At 43.9% G+C, this 14,183-nt stretch overlaps 1 protein-coding gene across 3 annotated transcripts in view; it reads left to right on the forward strand.

Moving 5' to 3' along the window:
- The window catches only part of LOC115164789 (cAMP-specific 3',5'-cyclic phosphodiesterase 4D), a 167,881-nt gene that overhangs the window by 82,641 nt on the left and 71,057 nt on the right, over positions 1–14,183 (forward strand). The gene's annotated exons all lie outside the window — the stretch shown is intronic.

The following is a 14,183-nucleotide window of genomic DNA, read 5'->3' on the forward strand; positions in this document are numbered from 1 at the left end:
GTGTGTGTGTGTGTGTGTGTGTGTGTGCGTTAGTGATGCACTGATCAGCTGCTTGTTCACCCGCACCCGCCCACAACTGTTAATAACTCATCTGTAACCACCTGACTATATGTGATAAAGTGAAAATTTGAGGTCCGCACCCGACGCTAACCTGCTAAGATAGAAAAAAAGGCTGTACAGTCAGAGATGGCAGAATGATTTTGAAGATAGGTCTATGTTTCCGCTTATAATTTCCGACATTATGTTAGGCTATTTGTTGATCATCTTGTCAAATCAAATCACATTTTATTTATCACATACACATGGTTAGCAGATGTTAATGCGAGTGTAGCGAAATGCTTGTGCTTCTAGTTCCGACCATGCAGTAATATCTAACAAGTAATCTAACCTAACAATTTCACAACAACTACCTTATACACACAAGTGTAAAGGAATGAATAAGAATATGTACATAAAAATATATAACTGAATGATGGCCGAACGGCATAGGCAAGATGCAGTAGATGGTATAGAGTACAGTATATACATATGAGATGAGTAATGTAGGGTATGTAAACATTATATGGAATTGTTTAAAGTGGCTAGTGATACATTTATTACATCAATATTTCCATTATTAAAGTGGCTAGAGTTGAGTCAGTATGTTGGCAGCAGCCACTCAATGTTAGTGATGGCTGTTTAACAGTCTGATGGCCTTGAGATAGAAGCTGTTTTTCAGTCTCTCGGTCCCAGCTTTGATGCACCAGTACTGACCTCGCCTTCTGGATGATAGCGGGGTGAACAGGCAGTGGCTCGGGTGGTTGTTGTCCTTGATGATCTTTTTGGCCTTCCTGTGACATCGGGTGCTGTAGGTGTCCTGGAGGGAAGGTAGTTTAGATACATGCATTCTTCATCATTACTTGTTGCACTAGAATTAAAATAAGGCCTGAGGGAGGTGTGGTATATGGCCAATATACCATGGCCAAGGGCTGTTCTAAAGCACGATGCAACGCGGAGTGCCTCACAAACATCATACATACTGTAACATAGCCCTGCTATCATCCTCTTTTACCACTTCACCAAATCTTTCCTAAACATCAGGCTACTGTTCTGGCCCTCCTTCTATTTATTTTCTGCCCTCCATTTCGCAGCTTTTCTCTTATTGAATTAAGCTACGACATTGTCCTTTTTGCCTCAATGGATCGACGTTAACTTTTTCTGCTCAAGTTCCCAAAAGCATTTGGCAATTGGCGTCTATTTGGCGAGTGTACAGTTAGGCCCTAAAACATGGGCTTACGCTACTCATTAACGCCAGATAAAAATAATGAAAGAAAAACCTCAATGTAGCCTATAGATATGAATTGCACAAGAATTATACATGTATGTATTTTTTATGTATTTAAATGTTTTCTTATTCATCCCGCCCGCCACCCACCTGCCATTCATCCACAAAATATTTCATGACCCTAAACCTACCCGCCCTGCAGATATAACCGCGGGGATTGCGGGTTATGAGTCAACCTACCCATCACTAGCGTGCGTTGATAAAAAAAACGATTACAGTATACACAGTAAACTATGTATTATTTCACCCTAGTCAAAGGAACGGAATTCCTCTACTTGGTTACCGCCCAAATTAACCCCATACCTTCTCCTCTCCACCCTTCCACTCCTTCCTCTCTCACTGACGGGTGGTTGACAGAGAGGGTTTGTGGAGGGCGAGAGGCGTTTTGACTCCTGGCAGGAGTTGAGAGACTGCTGACGTGTGTGTTGGGCAGGATGTGTGTAAGAGGCAGGACTGAATCCTGTTTTTCAGACCACAGCAATTGGCTCAGAGCCAGGATGATGGTTTTAATGCTCACACACACACACCCACTCACATACTCAGAATGGGCTAATGCTGACCTCAACCCAGCATCACACACACCCCAGCATCACACACACACACACACACACACACACACACACACACACACACACACACACACACACACACACACACACACACACACACACACACACACACACACACACACACACGTCTGCATTGTACAGCCTACATTGAGTATACCACACACACGCACACACACACACACACACACACACACACACACACACACACACACACATGTCTGCATTGTACAGCATACATTGAGTATACCAAACATTAGGAACACCTCAGCCTCAATTCGTCGGGGCATGGACTCAAGTTGTCGAAAATGTCCCACATGGATGCTGGCCCATGTTGACTCCAATGCTTCACACAGTTGTGTCAAGTTGGCTGGATGTCCTTTGGGTGGTGGACAGTTCTTGATATACACGGGAAACTGTTGGGTGTAGAAAACCCAGCAGCGTTGCAGTTCTTGACACACTCAAGCCGATGCATCTGGCACCTACTACCATACCCCGTTCAAAGGCACTTAAATATTTTGTCTTGCCCATTCACCCTCTGAATGGAACACACACACAATCCACGTCTCAATTGTCTCAAGGCTTAAAAATCCTTCTTTAACCTGTCTCCTCCCATTTCATCTACACTGATTGAAGTGGATTTAAGTGACATCAATAAGGGATCATAGCTTTCACCTGGATTCACCTGGTCAGTCTGTCATGGAAAAAGCAGGTGTTCCTAGTGTTTTGTACACACAGTGTATGTTACATGTTCAATGATGAACACACTGTCCTGTTTCACTATTATTGTGTCCTGTTTTGACTTCAGATAATTGTAATACCTTAACTCCAGAGTATGTAAGAACATTTTCATCAGGGTTTGAGATTAGTGGCGGTATTGTAATGAGTATAGATACAGAGTTGGATAATTGTCAGGAGAGCTCTACATTTCAGAGGGAAAATGTTTATCTCTGCCCTATGGCAGAATGAGTAGAATTGCATGAAATGTATTATAAAACAGCAAAATCTTCTCTCTGCCACATGGCAAAATGTGTTGGATTTTTCCAAACTTGCTCTAAAACTGCAACAATATAACTCCAACAAAATGTTAGAGACGATTCTGATTGCATGTGTCAGTATGGATGTGGATACGCAGACCCACGAGTCACTGCGCCCTTCATAATGAGTTCAGATTTTTTGTGGCCCCCACTCCCATCAAAGTTGCCTATTCCTAACCTAGACACATACAGACACAGAAACATGCGCCAGCATTAGTTCTGCAGTCTGAAAGGTCATGGTTCAATGATGTGTTGGCACAGTGAAAGAAAGAGAGAGATAAGGGAAGAGGAGGGAGAGAAAGAGAGAGATAAGGGAAGAGGAGGGAGAGAAAGAGAGAGATAAGGGAAGAGGAGGGAGAGAAAGAGAGAGAGTAGGGAAGAGGAAGGAGAGAAAGAGAGAGATAAGGGAAGAGGAGGGAGAGAAAGAGAGAGATAAGGGAAGAGGAGGGAGAGAAAGAGAGAGATAAGGGAAGAGGAGGGAGAGAAAGAGAGAGATAAGGGAAGAGGAGGGAGAGAAAGAGAGAGATAAGGGAAGAGGAGGGAGAGAAAGAGAGAGATAAGGGAAGAGGAAGGAGAGAAAGAGAGAGATAAGGGAAGAGGAAGGAGAGAAAGAGAGAGATAAGGGAAGAGGAGGGAGAGAAAGAGAGAGATAAGGGAAGAGGAGGGAGAGAAAGAGAGAGAGTAGGGAAGAGGAAGGAGAGAAAGAGAGAGATAAGGGAAGAGGAGGGAGAGAAAGAGAGAGAGTAGGGAAGAGGAAGGAGAGAAAGAGAGAGATAAGGGAAGAGGAGGGAGAGAAAGAGAGAGATAAGGGAAGAGGAGGGAGAGAAAGAGAGAGATAAGGGAAGAGGAGGGAGAGAAAGTGGGGGGAGGGACAGAGAGAGTGGGAAACATAGTGAGAGAAAATAAATCATAGAAAAGAACCAACACAGAGAAGCCCCAGACTGGATAGAGATGGAGAAGGAAGGAGCTAGAGAAAGATAGAGGGGTGTTGATTGAAGGACAGAGAAAGAGAGAGAAGAGGGAGGCAGAGTGAGAGAGTTTTTGTTTTAGCGTTCATGGTAATAAGTACATTTGGGAAATGACAGATGTCACCACCACACTAGCCTATCTCTGAGAAGAAATCTGTGTGTGTGTTTATGTGCGTGCATGCGGTATGCATGTGTGTTTGGTTTTACCTCACTGCAGTGCCACAAGTTGACAAGCTGCCTCTGAGGAGGCTTACACGAATGCACACTCACACACACACACATGCACACACACACTTGCACACACATTTTCCTATACACTCACAAACACAGATGTCTGCATTGAATGAAGGCTGAGCTGTGTGCACTAAGAGGATCAATAGGTTTAGCTCACTGTACACAGAAGGAGCAGTCACACACCTAACAGGGTCAGGACATCCCTCAGACTGACTAGGAAGGAAGGAAGGAAGGAAGGAAGGAAGGAAGGAAGGAAGGAAGGAAGAGAGGGAGGGAGGGAGGGAGGAAGGAAGAGAGGGAGGGAGGGAGGGAGGGAGGGAGGGAGGGAGGGAGCAAGACAGAGAGCGTGAGAGAGAGAGAGAGGGAGAGCAGGGATGAGAGCGCAGCGCTTCACACATTTTTTACCCCTTATTCCTTCTTCCCTGGGAGCTAATGGGGACAGGCAGAATCTAAAGCGGAAGAGATAGACATAGAGATAGGAGAGAGGAAGATAGAGATAGGAGATAGGAAGATGGAGAGAGGAAGAGAGAGATAGGAGAGAGGAAGATAGATATAGGAGAGACAGGAGAGAGGAAGTGATAGAGATAGGAAGAGAGATAGAAATACTAGAGAGGAAGATAGAGATAGGAGAGAGGAAGATAGAGATAGACATAGAGATATAGGGAGAGACGGAGAGAGAGTAACATGCTCTGTCACGCCAGCGTTGACTGCTCCTGCTCCAACCGTCTTCCCTGGCTTTCAGGAAAAGGAATGGTTTCCGGAGAGATGAATCCCTGAACCCGTTCACTATGAGGATGTGGGACAGCGATTTCCAGGTCCTCGCCGGAAGAATCCTTCGGAAAAAAGAGCAGCCGCCTGAGAAACTAGTAGCTGATCCTGTGTGGACTCCTGGGTCACAGCTCTGAGGACTCTCATTTACACCGCTGAAGCCTTGCATGCACCAAACTGCATGTGTTTATCCAAGCTTGGGTGGCCTTGCAGTATGTAGCCTATTCATATCCCATCTACTGACTACAAGATGACTTGTCCACGTGGTGGCACATCACTGGAATGAGTATTATTAATATGGTGTAGGGCACTGTAAGGGGCATGCAGACATGATGTTGTTTTGGAAGTGGTTGCAGCACGTGGAGGGCAGTGTGTGTAGATCGTGTTAAAGGTTAGCGGAAAGATTCAGTACACAGTTCCATGAAGCCTGGACTCTGCCACAGGGCGCGGGAAAGGACTATGATGCACTTCAGCAACTTCCCTTTCAGGAGGCACTCATGTATATGGTGAGTGTGTGTTTCTGTTTGTGTGCTTGTGTGTCCAACATGGCAGCAACAGTAGTGGACATGAGTTCAGCAGCTCTCTTCCATCTAAACTTAAGGCCCCCCTGTGTCCTGTGTTTTCCTACTGTTCTGTACTGTATTTATGTTCCAAGGCAGTTAGTACTCCCGACAGGCAGCCCAGCCCAGTTCAGCCCAAGCCCTTCTCTGGGAGATTTATTGTTCAATGTGCCACGTATTTCCTGCCGTTTTCTCCCACAATAAATGCTTGAGTTGATCCATAAATAAGTCTAAATCAGACATAAACTGCAGCAGCAGGCAGCCGTAGAGCTTTCAGAGCTTTTATTTATCCCAGAACAGAAGACAGGACAGTGGAGGCTCATAGAGCCTGCTAGTCGTGGCTCCATGCTTTAGATTCCTCCTCTGCACTTTTCATCAGCCATTTAAATAGACACTCCTTTGGGGATGTGGCTTTCTCAAAGCCATGAAATGATGTACTGCTGTGCACTGTTTCCTTGCTGCTTCCCATCTTCAAATGGTCTGTTATTAGAGCTAGTCATATAACAGTGGCTCAATATTTGGACCATAATAGTCTCTGTCAGGTTATTGACCCATACCTCAACCCTGCTGCTTCCTTCCTGACCAGCATTAACATGCAGCAGGTACAGTACAGTCCTTCAGACAGACAGACAGACTTCTGCTTATGGTTGCTTGCAGTAATTGTAGTGAGCAATGACAGAAGTGTCTGGAGCGTGAGCTCAAATGTCACGCTGGCTGTAGCACATACCGTGCAGATTCATCTAAATGATTTTGGTGTTCTACATGTGTTCAGCCAAGCATTGTCTCAGGTCAGGAAAACTCCATATAAGACAATATAATAATTATATAACACATTTTCTGTTTCAGAGGTTTTAGCATTGGCTATTGAGTTTCTCTTGGTCAGGTCACATGGTCGGGAGCTCTTGTCCCAACCCATTGTTTACTTTAATCAGTATTAGATTAAAGGCGTTGGAGGGATGCCAGACCAAAGACTGTGGCTGTATAGGGGAACAGCAGACAGACAGACAGACAGACAGACAGACAGACAGACAGACAGACAGACAGACAGACAGACAGACAGACAGACAGACAGACAGACAGACAGACAAGGAGAAAATCTGTTTCTTTGAGGTGAGCGGTTAGGAGGAATGTTCCTAGCTAATCCAATGGCAGCTACGTAAACAGAAAACACAAAGAGATATCCTCTCTCTCGCCCACCCTCCTCAATCTCTCTCTCTCTAACACACACACACGCTTAGCATTGCTGCAAGTTATTTATGTGATAATGCCCTCGAAGCCAGTGTTTGGAGTAGATATTGGCACGGGTGTTGTTAGGCCCTCCATACACCGGCTTCGAGGGCATTACCATTTTTATTCAACAGGTTACCAACATATTCAAGTAATGATTGACAAATTTTCATTAAAAACCTTCTTTTGATTTTGAAACATACTATTTCATCAATCCACGAGATATAATCCCGACGCAAATCTAAGGGTTGCTACCCAAGCTCGCTGGTTGTTTGTTCTATCGGTTTGGTTGCCAGAGACGTGACTCAGTTGTTAAGTCTTTTTGTTCTGTATCTATAGACGCGACCCAGTCGTTTGTTCTAAATGTCCCATTGCCAATACTGTCTGGCAACGTTCTTATCTCTTGCTTACTAGCTAGCCAACTATGGCTAACTTACAGTCATGTCAAATGTTAAAAAGAATACCAACAGTAGCTGTATTTGCATTTGTTAAAGCTGTTTTCTAGTGACATTTATTTAGATACATCCATAACAATGAGCTAATGAGGTGCGATTTCGCCTGGCTCAGAAAATGTGCTCTCTCATCAGTTCAGGATTAGACTCTCACTGTTCAGAGGAGCTAGCCAACAACACAGCTAACACAATCACTTCAAACACTGAAGCTGTAAAGACGGCAAACTAGCTGTTTTGTTGGTTTCGTTTTACCTTTTTTCAATTGAAATTTCTTTGTATATATCCATAAAAATGATACCAACTGAATCACGCTGCCTGCCTGTCTGTCTGTCTCGTCCCGACTACCGACCCCGACACATTCATTACTATGGGACAGCTGGAAATCGAATTTTAATATTGAAACAATGTTGCACATGCCTGAGAGACAGACTGCAATGTTTATACAAATATCTGCTGTTGAAAACAAAATTTTAGTCTAAAAGAAATGTGAGATAATTGCTTGGCTGGGCTGATGAGACAGTGGATTGTGCTGTCAGATGGAACAGAGTAAGTAGACATTTTAACATCATAGATTTAGCCGGTGATAACTGGTGGAATAGACACCGGCTGGAATGCGCTTTTAACCAATCAGCATTCAGGATTAGACCCACCTGTTGCATACTCTTTGTTATTGCTAGGTAAAGTCACATTAATTCAAACTTGAAATGAATTACATCTGTCATACTGAAACGTGACATCACAGTGTTACTATGATGGCGCCGGAGGGGTTGGCTGCAGTTTTATGGGCTCTTAACCAACCGTGCTATTTTGTTTGCTTTTTCGCAATTTTTATAACTTATTTTGTACATAATGTTGCTGCTACCATCTCTTATGACCGAAAGAGCTTCTGGAAATCAGAACAACGATTACTCACCTTGAACTAGACGAAGAATTTCTCTTTAATGAGTCGGACGAGAGGGATTTACTCCAGACACCCGAACAGGCCCTCATCCCCGTCATTTGCAGGAGAAAAAGATTGAAGAGGTATCGTGGAAAGAGATCGGGGTGCCTTGTGAGGATCCGACAACGAGTGACTAATCTGCCTTTGCCATCCGTACTATTGGCCAACGTACAATCGCTGGATGATGAATTGGACAAACGAAAAGCATATATATCCTGCCAATGGGACATTAAAAACTGTAATATCTTATGTTTCACCGAGTCGTGGCTGAAAGACAACATGAATAACGTACAGCTGGCGGGTTATACACTGTATTGGCAGGATAGAACAGCAGCCTCTGGTAAGACAAGGGGTGGCGGTCTATGTATATTTGTACACAACAGCTGGTGCACGATATCTAAGGTAGTCTCAAGGTTTTGCTCACCTGAGGTAGAGTATCTCATGATAAGCTGTAGACCACATTATCTACCTAGAGAGTTTTCATTTGTATTTTTCGTAGCTGTCTACATACCACCACAGACCGATGCTGGCACTAAAACCGCACTCAATGAGCTGTATAACGCGATAAGCAAACAGGAAAACACTCATCCAGAGGTGGCGCTCCTAGAGAGAGGCACGCCCCCATTCTCATCGACGGGGCTGGAGTGGAGCAGGTTGAGAGCTTCAAGTTCCTTGGTGTCCACATCACCAACAAACTAACATGGCCCAAGCACACCAAGACAGTCGTGAAGAGGGCACGACAAAACCTATCCACCCTCGGGAGACTGAAAAGATTTGGCATGGGTCCTCAGATCCTCAAAAGGTTTTACAGCTGCACCATCGAGAGCATCCTGACTGGTTGCATCACTGCCTGGTATGGCAACTGCTTGGCCTCCGACCGCAAGGCACTACAGAGGATAGTGCGTACGGCCCAGTACATCACTGGGGCCAAGCTTCCTGCCATCCAGGAACTCTATACCAGGCGGTGTCAGACGAAGGCCCTAAAAATTGTCAAAGACTCCAGCCACCCTAGTCATAGGCTGTTCTCTCTGCTACCGCACAGCAAGCGGTACCGGAGAGCCAAGTCTAGGTCCAAGAGGCTTCTAAACAGCTTCTACCCCCAAGCCATAAGACTACTGAACATCTAATCAAATGACTACCCAGACTATTTGCATTGCCCCCCTCTTTTATGCTGCTGCTACTCTCTGTTTATTATCTATGCACAAGTCACTTTAATAACTCTACCTGCATGTACATATTACCTCAATTACCTCGACACTGGTGCCCCCGCACATTAACTCTGTATCGGTACCCCGTGTATATAGCCTCGCTATTGTTATTTTACTGCTGCTCTGTAATTTGTTGTTACTTTTATTTCTTTTTTTTTTAACTGCGTTGTTGGTTAAGGGCTTGTAAGTAAGCATTTCACTGTATGGTGTACACTTGTTGTATTCGTTGCATGTGACAAATACAATTTGATTTGATTTTGATTTACTGAGACAGACTTGCAGCTCATCTGGTATTTACCATGAAATGCTCTATTTTGTGTGGGTAACTTTGTAGGAGTTTTACATTGTGTTAATTGCTGTGTTGCGGATGCTTAAAGGCCCAGTGTGCTATGTAGGGAATAGGTAACCATTTGGGACATAGACTATGTAAGGGAGTTATGTAAGGATGCTTAAGCCTTTAACTGAGGAAATAAGTGATGCTCAGTAGTTATTATAGAGATTGAATGGCTTAGCTTCAGCAGGCTGCTATTAATGTATGGTAATAATGTATTATATTAATGGTCATAATTGGTTAGATAATCTGGATGGGTAATCATTCCTTAGAATTCCAGGATAAAAGTATATGTTAAGTATAGTATAAATATGTATAGTACAGACTTCCAGTTTAGTATACTTGTGTTTTTGTTTTTCAATCATGTGTTTTCCCTTTTATGGGTAGTGTCAATGGTTTGGTGGGATATAGCAGCCAGATGAAGTGACAATGTTAATAAAACAACATGTCAAGGTTGTCTGAACACAGGCTTTCTCCTGTTTCCTTTAAAGATGAGCTGTCTGAACCCATTTTGGCAGTGTGTCTGTTTGCTGCAGAGGGACCTAGCCCTGTTTCAGTCCCCATAAACAGGGATGCGCCATCCATCCCCTACAGTGTGTGTGTGTGTGTGTGTGTGTGTGTGTGTGTGTGTGTGTGTGTGTGTGTGTGTGTGTGTGTGTGTGTGTGTGTGTGTGTGTGTGTGTGTGTGTGTGTGTGTACAGAGGAGCTTTTAGATGGATGTACATTATTTATCACTATAGTCTTAATAAAGGACAAGCCTTTCGTCTGTCGGACTGCCAGATGGTGAAGCGTGATTCATCACTCCAGAGAACGTGTTTCCACTGCTCCAGAGTCCAATGGCGGCAAGCTTTACACCACTCCAGCCAACGCTTGGCATTGCGCATGGTGATCTTAGGCTTGTGTGTGGCTGCTCGGCCATGGAAAACCATTTCATGAAGCTTCCGACTAACAGTTCTTGTGCTGACGTTGCTTCCAGAGGCAGTTTGGAACTCGGTAGTGAGTGTTGCACAGACAATTTTTACATGCTACGTGCTTCAGCACTCGGCTGTCCTGTTCTGTGAGCTTGGGTGGCCTACCACTTCGCGTTTCCTAGACATTTCCACTTCACAATAACAGCACTTACAGTTGACCGGAGCAGCTCTAGCAGGGCAGAAATTTGATGAACTGACTTGTTGGAAAGGTGGCATCCTATGACAGTACCACATTGAAAGTCACTGAGCTGTTCAGTAAGGCCATTCTACTACCAATGTTTGTCTATGGAGATTGCATGGCTGTGTGCTAAATTTTATACACCTGTCAGCAACAGGTGTGGCTGAAATAACTGAATCCACTGATTTGAAGGGGTGTCCACATACCTTTATATATAGTTTATCATTTCAAATATCTTATTCAGAGTACATGTTGAGCTCTGAACTCAAGCCTGTGTTATTGTTTGCAGAGTGTGTTGGACTGTGAAATTGTGCTGTGCGTTACAATAGAGTATGTATCTATTTGGTAGCCCCATGTCCTCATTGATATAGTAGGACATTAGGAACCCTAGCAGATGCCGGACTAAATTTACCACTTACCTCCATGACAACAAAGCCTCACCTAGTGAGAGAGAGGCTGAGTGGCTGTTACACAAACCCATTTTTGACTTGGATTTAGCACTCAGCAGGCACGCATGCACACACACACACATACGTAGGAGCGCAGGAGAGTGAACCATGTCCTCTGATTCTTCCTCTACTCCTCAGACCTGTAGACAGGAATTGATGTCTTTGTCAACAGAGGAAGCTGGGTTTAGAGCGATAGTTTGTCAGTTAGACAGTCGAGACTTTACAGCTCTTATTGAAGGGATTAATGAGTGTCTTAGTTTAGTGTTAGGTTGGCAGACTCACTTTGAGTTGGTCACAAACACATTGGTCACCATAGTGATTTGCAGGGTTGGATCTCAGAGTGCTAGTGACTGTTCTTGTCTGCCTCTTATTACATGAGTTCATGTGGGAGGAATAACATACTGTAGCTGGCACTGAACATTTGACTTAATCTATAGGCCTATACATTTTGTGTTGCCTAACGCTATGAATCCGCTATTTGTCTGTCATTTTGTCAGTCCTTACCTTATCTTTCCAGTGGATGTCCTATTTTTACTTTGCTGCATTATAAAAATACTTGACAACCTAACTCTAAATAACGTTTTCATCCTGCATCACTATTTTTCATTTAATGTTATATAACCATGTTTGTGTGGTTGGTACTGAGCACTTTAATAATGACAGTAAAATAAACGTCTCATGTCGATTTCTATTTACAGAAATAGGATTGAAATAAGGCAAACCGTGACAACAACTGCAGAGCATCTAAAGTAATCATATACAGTGAACCCATTGCACTGTGGTGTGCTGAGAGAGGAGAGAAGAGAAGAATTGGGAGGTCTATATTTAGATAGCATGGTAGCAGTTGAGAAGGAGCTCTTTGCTCCCCAAGCTGTTGGCGCTGTGATGCCTCAATAATCAAGTCACGTGGTGAAACTGGGAAAATTAGCTGCTCTCTTTCTCTCCTAGACCTATCTTTCTCCTCTAAAGCTCTCTTTCTCTCCTACACCTCTCTTTCTCTCCTAGACCTGTCTTTCTCCTCTAAAGCTCTCTTTCTCTCCTAGACCTCTCTTTCTCTCCTAGATCTGTCTTTCTCCTCTAAAGCTCTCTTTCTCTCCTAGACCTCTCTTTCTCACCTAGATCTGTCTTTCTCCTCTAAAGCTCTCTTTCTCTCCTACATCTCTCTTTCTCTCCTAGATCTGTCTTTCTCCTCTAAAGCTCTCTTTCTCTCCTAGACCTCTCTTTCTCTCCTAGATCTGTCTTTCTCCTCTAAAGCTCTCTTTCTCTCCTAGACCTCTCTTTCTCTCCTAGATCTGTCTTTCTCCTCTAAAGCTCTCTTTCTCTCCTACACCTCTCTTTCTCTCCTAGATCTGTCTTTCTCCTCTAAAGCTCTCTTTCTCTCCTAGACCTCTCTTTCTCTCCTAGATCTGTCTTTCTCCTCTAAAGCTCTCTTTCTCTCCTACACCTCTCTTTCTCTCCTAGATCTGTCTTTCTCCTCTAAAGCTCTCTTTCTCTCCTAGACCTCTCTTTCTCTCCTAGATCTGTCTTTCTCCTCTAAAGCTCTCTTTCTCTCCTACACCTCTCTTTCTCTCCTAGATCTGTCTTTCTCCTCTAAAGCTCTCTTTCTCTCCTAGACCTCTCTTTCTCTCCTAGATCTGTCTTTCTCCTCTAAAGCTCTCTTTCTCTCCTAGACCTCTCTTTCTCTCCTAGATCTGTCTTTCTCCTCTAAAGCTCTCTTTCTCTCCTACACCTCTCTTTCTCTCCTAGATCTGTCTTTCTCCTCTAAAGTTCTCTTTCTCTCCTAGACCTCTCTTTCTCCTCTAGAGCTCTCTTTCTCTCCTAGACCTCTCTTTCTCCTCTAGACCTCTCTTTCTCCTCTAGACCTCTATTTCTCTCCTAGACCTCTCTTTCTCTCCTAGACCTCTCTTTCTCTCCTAGTCCTCTCTTTCTCTCCTAGACCTCTCTTTCTCTCCTAGACCTCTCTTTCTCTCCTAGGCCTCTCTTTCTCTTCTAGGCCTATCTTTCTCTTCTAGGCCTATCTTTCTCTCCTAGACCTCTCTTTCTCTCCTAGACCTCTCTTTCTCTCCTAGACCTCTCTTTCTCTCCTAGGCCTATCTTTCTCTCCTAGGCCTATCTTTCTCTCCTAGGCCTATCTTTCTCTCCTAGAGCTCTTTTTGTACAGGATCAAATAGTGTAAACGCAAACTTAGATTACTTTGCCTGACTCTCAGTTACTTTACGCACGACCGAGGTGGAGGTTTAGAAAATTGGCTTTTGGGGAACTCTGAGTGCTGCCAGAATCACAGCCTTTTGGAGGCAAAGCCATCTCTCAGTGAAACCATAGGACCAGCAGAGATGAGAAAGAGAGATGAGAGCGAGACTAATTTGTGTGTGTGTGTTAGTGTGTGTGTGTGTTAAATGCTGCATCTTCGCTCTCCCGTAGCATCAATCTTTGTCATCCTGCCGTGCTACTTGTGACGCACAGATCTTTATTAAGGTGGGCTCTATACAGCCAGACTGGGGGGTCAGTCTGCTGCAGAGCTCTGTGGGAGTCTATAGACACAGCTTGTTGGAGAAATGTGTGTGTGTGTGTGTCTGCGTGTAGTTATGTTCCATGGAAAATGACAGCTGTTGACTTCGTCTGGATAGGAAGAGCCTACAGCATCAGACTATATATTTATTTTTTATTTTTCTATTATATTGGTCACTTTTGGCAATTTCATTTTACATTACATTTTAGTCATTTAGCAGATGCTCTTATCCAGAGCGACTTACAGTAGTGAATTCATACATTTCATTTTATGCATTTTTTAAAAACATTTTTTTTTGTACTGGCCCCCCGTGGGAATCGAACCCACAACCCTGGAGTTGCACACACCATGCTGGCGTTGCAAACACCATGCTCTACCAACTGAGCCACAATAAAGGAATTTCTTTGGTTTGGGTCTTTTGGTAGAGCAGTGTTTCTTAATAGGGATTGAGTGAATCAGTC

The sequence above is a fragment of the Salmo trutta genome, chromosome 27 (genome assembly GCF_901001165.1).
Source record: "Salmo trutta chromosome 27, fSalTru1.1, whole genome shotgun sequence".
Lineage (NCBI taxonomy): Eukaryota > Metazoa > Chordata > Actinopteri > Salmoniformes > Salmonidae > Salmo > Salmo trutta.